This window comes from Pinus tabuliformis, chromosome 6 (genome assembly GCF_031772625.1).
Source record: "Pinus tabuliformis cultivar Carrire ecotype Pingquan chromosome 6, CPIR1, whole genome shotgun sequence".
Taxonomy (NCBI): Eukaryota; Viridiplantae; Streptophyta; class Pinopsida; order Pinales; family Pinaceae; genus Pinus; species Pinus tabuliformis.
The window spans coordinates 1,741,373,764-1,741,386,314 of NC_142292.1; positions in this window are offsets into that span (position 1 = coordinate 1,741,373,764).

The following is a 12,551-nucleotide window of genomic DNA, read 5'->3' on the forward strand; positions in this document are numbered from 1 at the left end:
CTCTAGCATGACTCATGAAGAAGAGGAAGAAATGCTACATGATATATCAAAATTACAAGACCAAGTGCAACAAATTTCACTCTCACAAAAGCTAACAGAAGCTAAGACAAATGGCGTGGAATCTAAGATAAAGGGAATGGAAGCTAAGATTGACGATTTGAAGATAGATTTGAAGGCAGATTTGACAAATTTTCTACAAGAAATACTTACTAATGGTGAAAGGGTAGTAAAGGAAACTCATGATGTGAACAAAAGAAATGTTAGCCATGATTTTATAGACTCTAATGTTGGATTGAAGACCCACCATATTCCAAAAATCAATATGATGAATTTTGATGTCAAGGATCCCGCGACATGGATATTACAGATGGAGCAATTTTTAAATCTCAATAATGTGCAAAACACAGAAAAGGTATGTATTGGAACTTTATATTTGGAACCAAATCAGTTTGTATGGTATCAATGGCTTTGCTCTTGTAAACAAATTATCACTTGGGCAATTTTTATGAAAGAATTGACAGCACATTATGAGGATACAAAAAGAAACACTTTTTTTAGCCAATTGATAAGTATCAAACAAAAGGGTTCAATAATGGAGCACATTGAGGAGTTCCAAAAATTGAACATAAGGGTAAAAAATATTCTAGGGAGAATAGGATTCATGTGTTCATAGGGACATTAAAGGATAATAACCAACATCATGTTTGCCTTTGGGAACCTGATTCATTAGAGAAGGCATTCAGGTTAGCAAGAAAAATGGATAGCAAAATTATGGCAACGAGGAAGCATACCACTCACAACTATAAAGATGGAAGTGTTGTTGCCCCTGGTCTTCCACAACCTATAAGGTTGACACCACAACAATTGGAAGAAAAAAGATCAAAAGGGCTTTGTTACAGTTGTGATAGAAAATACACTAAAGGTCATAAGTGTGCTCAGAAGAAATTATTCTACATAGAATGTGAAGAGGAAGAAGAAAAGGAGCAAGAAAGGTCAAAAGAAGAGAATATACTCTAGGAACAAAGTCTAGATAAAGAAGAAATGAATCCGACCATATCTTGTAATGCATTGGCTGGAATTACCACTCCTCAAACCATCAAGATAGAAGGACAAATCAAGAAGAAAAAGGTAATAATGTTGATTGATTCAAGAAGTACCCACAATTTTATTCATTGCAAGGTAGCAAAAGAATTGAATTGCTTCCTATATCCAGCACCAGAGTGTCAAGTGATGGTTGCAAATGGAGGAACAATAAATTGCTCTAGAAAGTGCCATAATATCAAGCTATCCATGGGAGAATATGTATTGACTAGCCCAATGCTTTCCATTCCAATGGGAGGTGTTGATGTTGTACTAGGAGTCCAATGGCTGCAATCCTTGGGTACAATAGCTTTTAATTTTCAAGAACTTTTCATGAAATTTTATGCGGAAGGAAAGTAAGTTGAATTAAGGGGTATTGCAGGGAAACCGAGAAAGATAATCAGATCTAACGGTATGACAAAGCTTCTAAAAAAGGAACAAAGAGGTGTAATTGCACAATTATGTTCGCTAGATGTTTCCACATCAAAATCATCTATTTCTCCAGATCTCCAAAAAGTCTTGGACAACCATTCCAAGGTATTTGAGACTCCCAAAGGTCTCCCACCTATTCGTGATCATGATCATGCTATTCATCTGATTCCAGGAAGTGTTCCTCCAAACATCAGGCTGTACAGATATCCCTATGCCCAAAAGAGTGAAATTGAACGTATGGTTGCAGAAATGCTAAAGTCTGTTATAATTCACCCTAATCAAAGTTTTTTCTTTGCTCCAGTAATATTGGTGCACAAGAAGGATGGATCATGGTGCATGTGTCCGGATTATAGGGAGCTTAACAAGCTCACTAAAAGATAAGTTTCCCATTCCTGTCATTGATGAATTACTTTATGAATTGAATGGATCAATTTACTTCACCAGGTTGGATCTTCGTTCAGGATATCATCAAATTAGAATGAAGACTGAATACATTCCAAAAACAACATTTAGAACTCATGAGGGTCATTATGAATTTTTAGTCATTCCTTTTGGCCTTACCAATGTACCTTCAACATTTCAAGGTTTGATGAATTGCATTTTCAAACCATTCCTTAGAAAAATTGTGTTAGTATTTTTTGATGATATACTAATCTATAGCAAGTCTTGGAAGGATCGTGTTGAACATGTTGACAGGGTGCTACAACTATTGGAAGAGAAACAATTATATGCAAAGAGATCCAAATGTTTCTTTGGAGTACAAGAGGTAGAATATCTGGGTCATATTGTATCTCATGAAGGAGTTAAGGTAGACCCTAGCAAAAATAAAGCCATTAACGAATGGAAAATCCCCACATCCATAAAGCATCTGTGAGGATTTCTCAAGTTGACAGGGTATTATCGCAAGTTTGTTATGAATTATGGGATAATAGCAGCACCTCTAACAACATTATTGAAGAAAGATGCATTTTTATGGACTCCAGCAGCAACAAAGGCCTTCAAACATCTTAAAGAGGTAATGTGCCAAGCACCCATCTTTGCTACACCAGACTTCACAAAAACCTTTATTATGGAATGTGATGCTTCATGAAATGGAATTGGTGTTGTCTTAATGCAAGATGAAAGACCCATTACTTTTGAAAGTCGTCCAATCAAGGGAAAGTTTTTACAGAAAGCTATTTATGAGAATGAAATGTTGGCAATACTCCATGCACTTAAGAAATGGTGACCCTACCTAACGGGAAGACAGCTCAAGGTAAAAACGGATCATGGTAGCCTTAAATACTTTTTTGAACAAAGATTATCCTCTGAATAGGAACAAAAGTGTGTCACAAAGATGTTGGGTTATGACTTTGAAATCATCTAAAAAAAAGGGAAGCAAAATGTGGTGGCAGATGCACTGTCAAGAAAGGATGATGATGTGGAAGAATTTTTGTGTGCCATTTCTATTATCCAACCAGATTGGATAAACAAAGCAAGGGAGGAATGGAATAATGACGAAGATGTGTGGGCACTATTCGAAAGTTAAAACAAGATTCCAATACATCTAATACATTTAGCTGGCGAAATGATTCGTTATGGTATAAAGTTTGCTTATACCTCTGTAAGAATTACCAGCTAAAACAAAAGATTCTTATGGAATTGCACACTTCTCCCTTAGGAGGGCACTCAGGGTTATTAAAAACTTACCATAGGGTTAAAAAGGAATTTTTTTGGGATGGCCTTAACTTAGATATTCAAAACTTTGTGGCAGAATGTTTGGTTTTCCAACAAAATAAAGTTGAGACAATTAAGACACTGGGTCTATTACAACCTTTATCCATTCCAAGCCAATGTTGGGAGGAGGTTTCAATGGATTTTATCACAGGTTTACCCAAGTCTGAAGGAAAGAGTGTCATCATGGTGGTAGTTGATAGACTTACTAAGTATGCACAATTTTGTGCATTATCACATCCATTTAAAGCCAGTACAGTTTCTTCTACATTTATGGAAACAATTCAAAAGCTACATGGAAACCCAAAGATTATTGTAAGTGATAGAGATCCCATTTTCACTTGAATTTTTTGGACAAAATTATTTTCTTGTCTTGGTACTTAGTTAGCTCATAGCTCATCTTATCATCCTCAATCTAATGGGCACACTGAGATAGTAAATAAATGTTTGGAACGATATCTTCATTGCTTTGTATCTGATAAACAGACACAATGGGTCAAATGGTTGCCTCTCGCTGAATGGTGGTATAACACTTCCTTCCGTACAGCAACAAAAATGACACCATTTATGGCACTTTATGGATATCAGCCACCATCCATCACATCATATTTAAGAGAAAATTCTAAGGTTCAAGCAGTGGAACATCACATTGAACATCAACAACAATTCCTCCAACTCTTAAAGGATAACCTTGTGTCGGCACAAAATAGAATGAAACAACAGGCAGATCAACATCGCAACGAAAGAAGTTTTGATGTAGGTGATTGGGTATTCCTACGGCTACAACCATATAAGGAAATGTCCCTCAAGCAAGCTAAGAAGGATAATAAATTATCACCAAAGTATTATGGTCCGTACAAGGTGTTGGAAAAGATTGGTACTATGCCATACAAATTGGAGCTTCCTGCAGCTTCTCGACTGCACCCAGTTTTCCATGTTTCATGTTTAAAGAAGGTTATAGGCGACAAGCTCCTAGTTGAAACAATATTGCCAGAACTTGACGAGGAAGGAAAAATTATATTGGAACCAGAAGTAGTCACAGAAACAAGAACTCAACATCTACGAAATCGATCAATTTCAGAGTATCTTATCAAGTGGAAGAACTTATCCACTGAAGTTTCCACATGGGAGGATGAGATTTTTATATAGAAGCATCCAGAACTACTCAAGCGTTGAGGACAACATTGTTTTGAAGGAGAGGGGCATGTTGGGTCCCTATAATACTAGTGATTACCCCATTACTATTGTAGTTGTATCTCTTATTAATATTGTTGTGCCCTTATTGTCCCCATATTGTTATTACTGCACCCGATAGAATCTCTCTATTGTTATTTTTGTGGCTTTATATTGTTATTGTTAGGTCGTCTGGGTTATATTGTGACTCCTTAGACTCCTATATATAGAAAGGAGGCTTTGTCATTTGAATCATCAAGGAATCATTCATTTGTGTAATGTAAATGAGGTGGCCCCCTCGAAGAGGCTGAATTCTAAGGAGTTGATCTATCTTTTCTATATTTTTGTGAGCTGGTTTCATAACAGTGAAGAAGTAGAATGTAGCATATAGGAATAGGTAAAGTGAAAAGAAGCCGGAAGTTAGATAATCTCTCCACCACTAGTGGTAGTCCTCACTACACAACTAAATGTAGCAGAGGATAATAGTGATCTCTTCACAAGTAACAATAAGGATAAAAAAGACAATGAACATAAACCCAAAAGTGTAATAAAAATGATACAGTCAAATAGATGTTTAGATTAAGAATAATTCAATGAAAACTACACCAAAGGGTAACATGCCTCCAATGAGCACCAAGAAAATTGGCTACACGTATCATGCTTTCTTTGGAATATACCTGGGAATTTTATTTGTATAAATATGATCTTCAATTATAGGTTTCTTGCAGCCAAAGTAACTATCGAAAAATACCAAAGACATATATATCAAAAACCACAAAAATACCAAAGTGGCCATTGTCCCAATTGGTACTACACCAGAGGGCTCTTCACTCTAGATTAGTGCATTGAGGACAAATAAAATACTAAAATATAATGCCACGGAAGATGAATGCAGTCTTTAGCGTGTTTGTTTTCCATTATGTGCCCTTGAACATCTTGTACAGACGAGCATAAGAGTAACCAACAAACAAACCCATGAACACCCATAAGAGAACCATAGCTTTCATACGTCAAAAATATCATTGTGATAAGTGTCATCCATTTTCTTCTTGGGCTTCATCCAGTGTCTCCAATTGATTGTAATTTGAGATTGTAAGATAATCCTCACTTATCTAAACCCCAGATAAGGTCAGTTCCTGGATTGACATGATCTTTTTTTTCTCATTTAAGGTATTCATCAACCTTTTCACTCCTCACAAAGGTTAATAATTAATGTCTTACCTAACCTAGTAATCTCTGCCATGAACTTCCTCTTGAAATGGGATTATACAAGGTTTCATCCATAGGTTTTCACTTTGTTATGACTGAGATAACATGTCTATGCTATGTGTACCCTCATTCTGAAATGTATAAGCCAATCGAATTCTATTTGATCAAATATACTCTAGCATGTGTTGTTTTGATCAATATCCGAGCTACCTTTGTCTAGTGTAACGTTTGACTCAGGTTTGACTTTGAAGGTAGATGCATAGGCTTCTTGAGGAACATTCAAGAATGTTAACATAATTATCCTTTTTGTGACCCTATTATATTCCCATGTTTAACATGTGATACATCCATCTATCTCCCAAAGTAATATGTAAGTGGGGGATCTGTGAGGGATGTATGTCACATACTCAAGAAAAGGCAACAAACTACCTTTAGTTTTACGTGCCAATAGAGGGATGTACAACATTTTTTATGGTTGCAAGTACTACCATGGTGGTTACATATTGCTCAATACAATGATGTATTCAAATTTGGCATGAGACGGTTTGCTCCATCATTACCTTATGCCTATGCGTTAGCATAGTGGTCGTGTACATTAGTCTATGTTGTTTGTTAATAGTTCCATGTGCTGCAATAATACATTATGTGTTGGGTAACACATTAATGGACTACAACAGGTATCTACTCAAACCATTTTAACAAAAAAATTGGTATACCGCCATTACCCTGTGTTCCAATAGAACTCTTTTTATTACCAACAAGTGTTTATGCAGTAGTGAGGACATACATAGACTTTGGTGCTAGAGAAACAATAAAATAGAGGATCCAACAATGAATTAAGAGGCTCACAAACTATGCCAGTCCGACAATGCTCTAGCACAATGACAATTCTCTCACATAACTAAGTTGCATCACCACAACGTAATAAATACGTATAATAGCTAGTAAAATGTATGGTGTGTGAAACATTAAGGTTTCATGGGTAATGAGTACCATATTATCAGCTTTAAGGCAAGGAGATCATGTAAAGATTATACATGAAGCCTTTTTGAGACATCAATTCACTTTCTTAATAGTTAATACGTTGTGGCCCAAATTTATACCTAGTGTTCCATATCAATGCCAAGGAGGTCTGTATATTGTTTAAACCAACAATACCTAACCTTATTATAGTTTCAAATTCATGAGTTCATTTCTTTAATTAACAAAATGCCTAAAAAGATACAACATTGTTGTTTGTACCTTACCTAGATAGTTAATGAAACATTCTACAAAATTTGACAAAAAATGGGCATTGGGATTAGGTTTGAGAATCTCCTCCCAAACATTGATAGGCTACTCAAATATACAACTATCACCCCCTAGCGAAAGAAGCATGTCCGAATCACTAGATCACTAGACACTCTAGGGGTTCTAGAGATCTTTTCCCACCTCCACTCTTCTAGCTTAGGATATTTAACTACATGCTTGCTCAAGAATTCCATTGAAAGTTGTAATGGTATTTCTTATGGTTAAAATATTGTCAGTTTTGTCCCTTTACGTGGATAGCATGGTTCCACACAAAATGCATAGAATTATCAAAGAGTATAACTTGAATGGTTAGATCTAATGGATATATGCACAAAAGAATAGAGTACAGAATGGTGAGTTGTACTGCTACATTTGTCACACGAGAGGTCTTTTCAAGTACATTTGTACTGCTATATTTTGCTTACCTATTTCATTTATGGTGAGCTATACTACTACCTTGCAATGACATTATTTTTATGAATTATACTTTAATTTCATTGATAATAACTTGGATTTATATTTTCTATTAACACCAAATTGACATCTTGGTAATCATACAAATACCCCATTAAATATGACGTAAAGATGATTCAAATAATCTCACCTTTAGCCTAAGCACGTGGAAGATTAATTTATGAGGTTTGAAGTTTTATTAGAGGCATTGTTTGTCTGTTTGCTTTGGTTAGAAGATGGTTTTCTCTTGGTTTTATGTGACTTACAATTTATCATATTAGCATGTTGAGAAATGAGAAATAATAATGTGTGACATTTATATTGCAAAAATTAATGTTGAATGAAAGGGTACAGAGTTTAACCAAGCTACAGTCTGCTTTGGTAAGGGCATTCGAACATCTTAAAATGATTCCTAAGAATACACGATATACAAAGTTTGAACATAAGTAATATATGAATATTTATTTTGCAGATATGTTCTTTTTTCTACCCAAGGTATCAAAACCAAAAAAATATTGAAATTGTAGAAATTATTTGAGGAGTTCATTGAGGTCGATTTTTTGAAACTCCTACCTGATTGGTACCTTTTCATGACAAGAAGACTTTAAATATTAATTAATATGTTCCTGAAACAAATCAGATTCAACGTTTGTAGATATAAAAGATTAAAAAAAAAATGTCAATGCCTTCATTTGATTGTTACTTAACTCCGGTGTGGGCAGTTTACACGAAATGTGATTGGAAAAAGGATGGGAAGACAATGCATAGCATGTCTTGGATATGATTCACTTGCTGTTGGAGATCCATTAGGCACCTATGCCATCGACTTTGCAAATATTTCTAGTAGGGATTCCTATGGTTTGTAATGTTGTGCTTCTTTCACGTCAAGGTTATTTTAGGCAAGAAAATGTTTTAAGAATGCCAGAGAAGGCATCGGTAGGCAGGTAAACAAATTTTTTATGATTGCAACGTGCATTCCATGATATCCTCTCTTTATTGTTTGATTGTATTTTGAACTCGTCTTTTGATTTTATTTTGTATTTTATACATGAAATTCAAAATACTTGGTATCATGTTCACTTAAACAATGACCAAATCTTGAAGATGAAATTAGTATTACACGAAATTGATTGAAATAATTTTAGGTGTTTTGTGTTAAAATATTTTCATGACTATTGAAAAAGTTAATTTTCATGTTGTTATTTGAGCACATGTTGTTTATATACTTTACCAAGTTCATCCATTAGAGAATGAAATGTTGTTGCAAATAAAATGAAAAGGATTATACATCACACAATAGATTATTTGTTTTCACAAGTTATCTATAGCTTGAGCTTTTTAGCATGTAACTTAGTTGGCATGATTGTACCTAATCTTTCCCTAAAGGTAGAATAATAAGTTAATAAGGTGTTCTTTTTTGTGATGATGTTTTAAATTCTTTGCTTATACAGTTCATCTAGCCACATAATGGCCCTTACCACCCAACTGAAGAAAACTTGTTTGTGGTTCTTGCTTTTATGGGGAAAAATGACTTTCACATTCCTGATGTTGAGGTATATGTCGTATAAATATTTTATAATGTACTTTAGTTTATATTATAATACTCATCGTCTTTCATGTCTTACACTATCCATTGTATGTTCTTTTGTTTTCAGAAAGGAAACTCAATATTGATGGTAAGAAGTAAGAATTAAAGAAAGAGGAGAACAATAAAATTGGATCGACAAATGCGAAAAGAGAGAGAGAGAGAGAAGAGAACTAGTATAGTTATATCCTTAGTGCTAATATCTCACATAAGACACACATATAGAGATTTATGGTCGAATCATGAGAGTTGGCAAATTCACCTGTAATGCCTTGGCAACACAATAATAATGTTTTGAAGTGATGAAATAATATTTCACTTGTAAATTGTAGTCCAACCTATATTAAGTTGGAAATTCATATTGTAATACTTGACATTTCATAACATAATTTATGTGGTTATAATTAGTTATAGTTGCACTTGATATTGTTTAGTATTATAACTAACATGTGTAACTTTGTGTTTTCATATTGGATGAACATGCACATTGTATGACATTTTTTAATTTAGCTGCAAAATCATACTAATTAATTTATATTGATTAATAATGAAGGCATCAAATCAATCTAAAACTACTAAATTAGTAGTTTATATTGATTAATGGTGAACATAAATAAAATGAATATACGACTAAATTAGTCATTTATAAATATTATTAATGAAAGTAAATGAAATTAATATAAAATACTAAATTATTCATTCATATAATGAATATGAAACTACTAAAAAAAATGACTACTACAAATGAATTTTTTTTTATTACAAATGATGACAAAATTTGGCATATATACGACTATTAGTAGCTAATTTACGCTATCTTATAACATGACCAAAATTTAGTCATATTTCACTGGTCATTAATTGGTTTCAAATGATGGCTAAAATTTGCATATATATGACTATTAGTAGTTAATTTACAGTGTCTTATAACACAACCAACATTTTAGTCATATTTCTTTAGTTATTAATTGGTTTTCTCGGGTGATTATATAGTAATATATTTTGTTGTATAATTGGTCATTAATTGTGGCAATGAATAACTATGTCAATGACTAAATTAATGGTCAAACTTATGACTAAATATACTACAATATGATAAAATTGAGACAACCAATTAATGACTTAGCTAAAAACGACTAAAAGTTGGTCACATTATAAGATATTGTAAATTAGCTACTATTGATCACCGACTGAAAAATGGTCATTTATATGCAAATTTTACTCATTTTTTAATAACTAATTAGCCATTTTGCAATATATATATATATAGTAATTATAGTTATGTTACATGCTATATATATATATATATATATATATATATATATATATAGCATGTAACATAACTATAATTACTATATATATATATATATATATTATATATATATATATATATATATATATATATATATAACTTTGTTGTTAGGTTAAATAGTTATAGAAAATTTTATCTTATGTTATAAACAATATATATAGATACTATAATATATCTAACTATGTCATCTGACATAATTTATAATATATTTAAATATATATAGTTATATTTAAATAATTATATAATTACATAGTTATGAAATAGTTATATTTATGTTACATGCTATATTATATGTGTCTTATTTTAAATACGTTTATGTTATATATGTTAAATAATTATAGACTTATATGTTATAACTTTATGTTATGAACTAAACAATCATAGAACTATCTTTTATATATATATATATATATATATATATATATATATATATATATATATATATATATAATTGTTAAAGTATGTTATGTTATATATAGCTATGTGATGTTATGGTTAAATCTAGTTACATGTTATGTTATACAGTTATATATATCATCCTATATATATATATATATATATATATATATATATATAATCTTTTTAGATTTTTAACTTAAAATATTAATATTTTATTTTTAAAATTATAATTGTATTATATTTATTATTAAAAAAATATTTAAAATTAAAATTATAAAATAAAATATAATTTTTTAATTTATACGTAGAGGTTTACTGTAACAAACCATATTCATCGTGTCAATTTCAAGTTCCTAATTTAATTATTTATTGGTTATAGTTTTGTTGTTTTGTGTTTGGAGTTTTTTTGGGTATATTTTCGGTCAAAATTGCTAGAAATTTAAAATGCATTTTAAATAACAAAAAATAAAAATCTATTTCACAAAATCGAAAGAAAATGTTTAAAACCTAAAATAATTAGGAAAAAATGTGCTTAGCATTCAAAATAACAAAATATGCATTTAATACACAAAACATTAAAAGTAGAAAACAAAGTTAAAACCTAAATTAGATTTTTTTTGGTGGTTTCGAAGTGTTTTCTAGGTTGTTTTGAAGAGTTTTTTTGTGGTTTTCTAGGTCAGTTTTGTGTTTTTCGTCCATGTTTTGAAGATATATTTTTTTATGTTTTTCTTAGTTTGTTTTCTCATTTTCTTAGTTTTTTTGAAGGTTTTTTTTGTGGTTTTCACAGATTTTATATCGTTTAATGGTTTTTTGTACATGATTTTAATTTATTTGTTACATTTTATAAAAAAAATTAAATAAGAAAGACAAAGAATAGGCTACCTACCTTCGTTTGAGCCTCTACGATGTTGGCAGGGTGGCTAGAGAGATTGGTTTGAAGGCTCCATTGCTCTATCGATCTCCTGTGGTCTGTGCAAATGTTGCATGTAGACCGTGGGAGTGGTATATATATCTATATATATATATATATATATATATATATATATATATATATATATATCTATATATATCTATATATATATATATCTATATATATATATATATATATACATATACATATACATATACATATACATATATATATACATATACATATACATATATATAAAGGGATTGATTGAGTGTTATGGTTCGATCATGCATTATAGGTCAATCAAGGGCTAGTTTTTATCCCTTGATTGAGCTTCTATTTTAGCACACAAGGAGCTCGATCAACCACTCAAAAACGGCTCAATCGAGCACTTAAATTGCTCGATCGATCCATTGTTGTTTCCACCCAAACACACCCTCTTTCACCAAAAGTGTGACCCAGCTCCATGCTTTCACCCTCTATTCTAGTATATACAACACACATAGATCCCTTGTTTTAGCAAGGAAGATCATAAGGAACAAGTCATAAAATTTTACCAAATATACAGAACTTAACAAACCAAATGTTAAGAGGCGTAGAGTAATGAGTAGCCCCCAAGAGAACATCAGGAGCCTTATACCATAGCAAAAACCAAAACTTTGTCAATAAAGAAAGAATCTTTGCAAGATAGTAAAATCTCAAGGACCCAATATACAAACTTGAAAATCTATATGCAATAGGAAGATATCGATTAAGAGGCAAACAACATATGAAGGACAAGGTTTTCCATGAGAAAATTGTGAAGTCAGCTTTAGTAAAAGATATGCCATGAAATTAGAAATTGACTTCCAACATTTACATGAAACATGTCTTAAGAACCTAAGGCTACAAAAACCAAACATTTATTGTTTAACAATATAAGCATTAGATGACAAAAATATAATGGTATGTTGCCAGAACCTAGGGGAAAAACAAAGAAAAATGTTGTACAATGT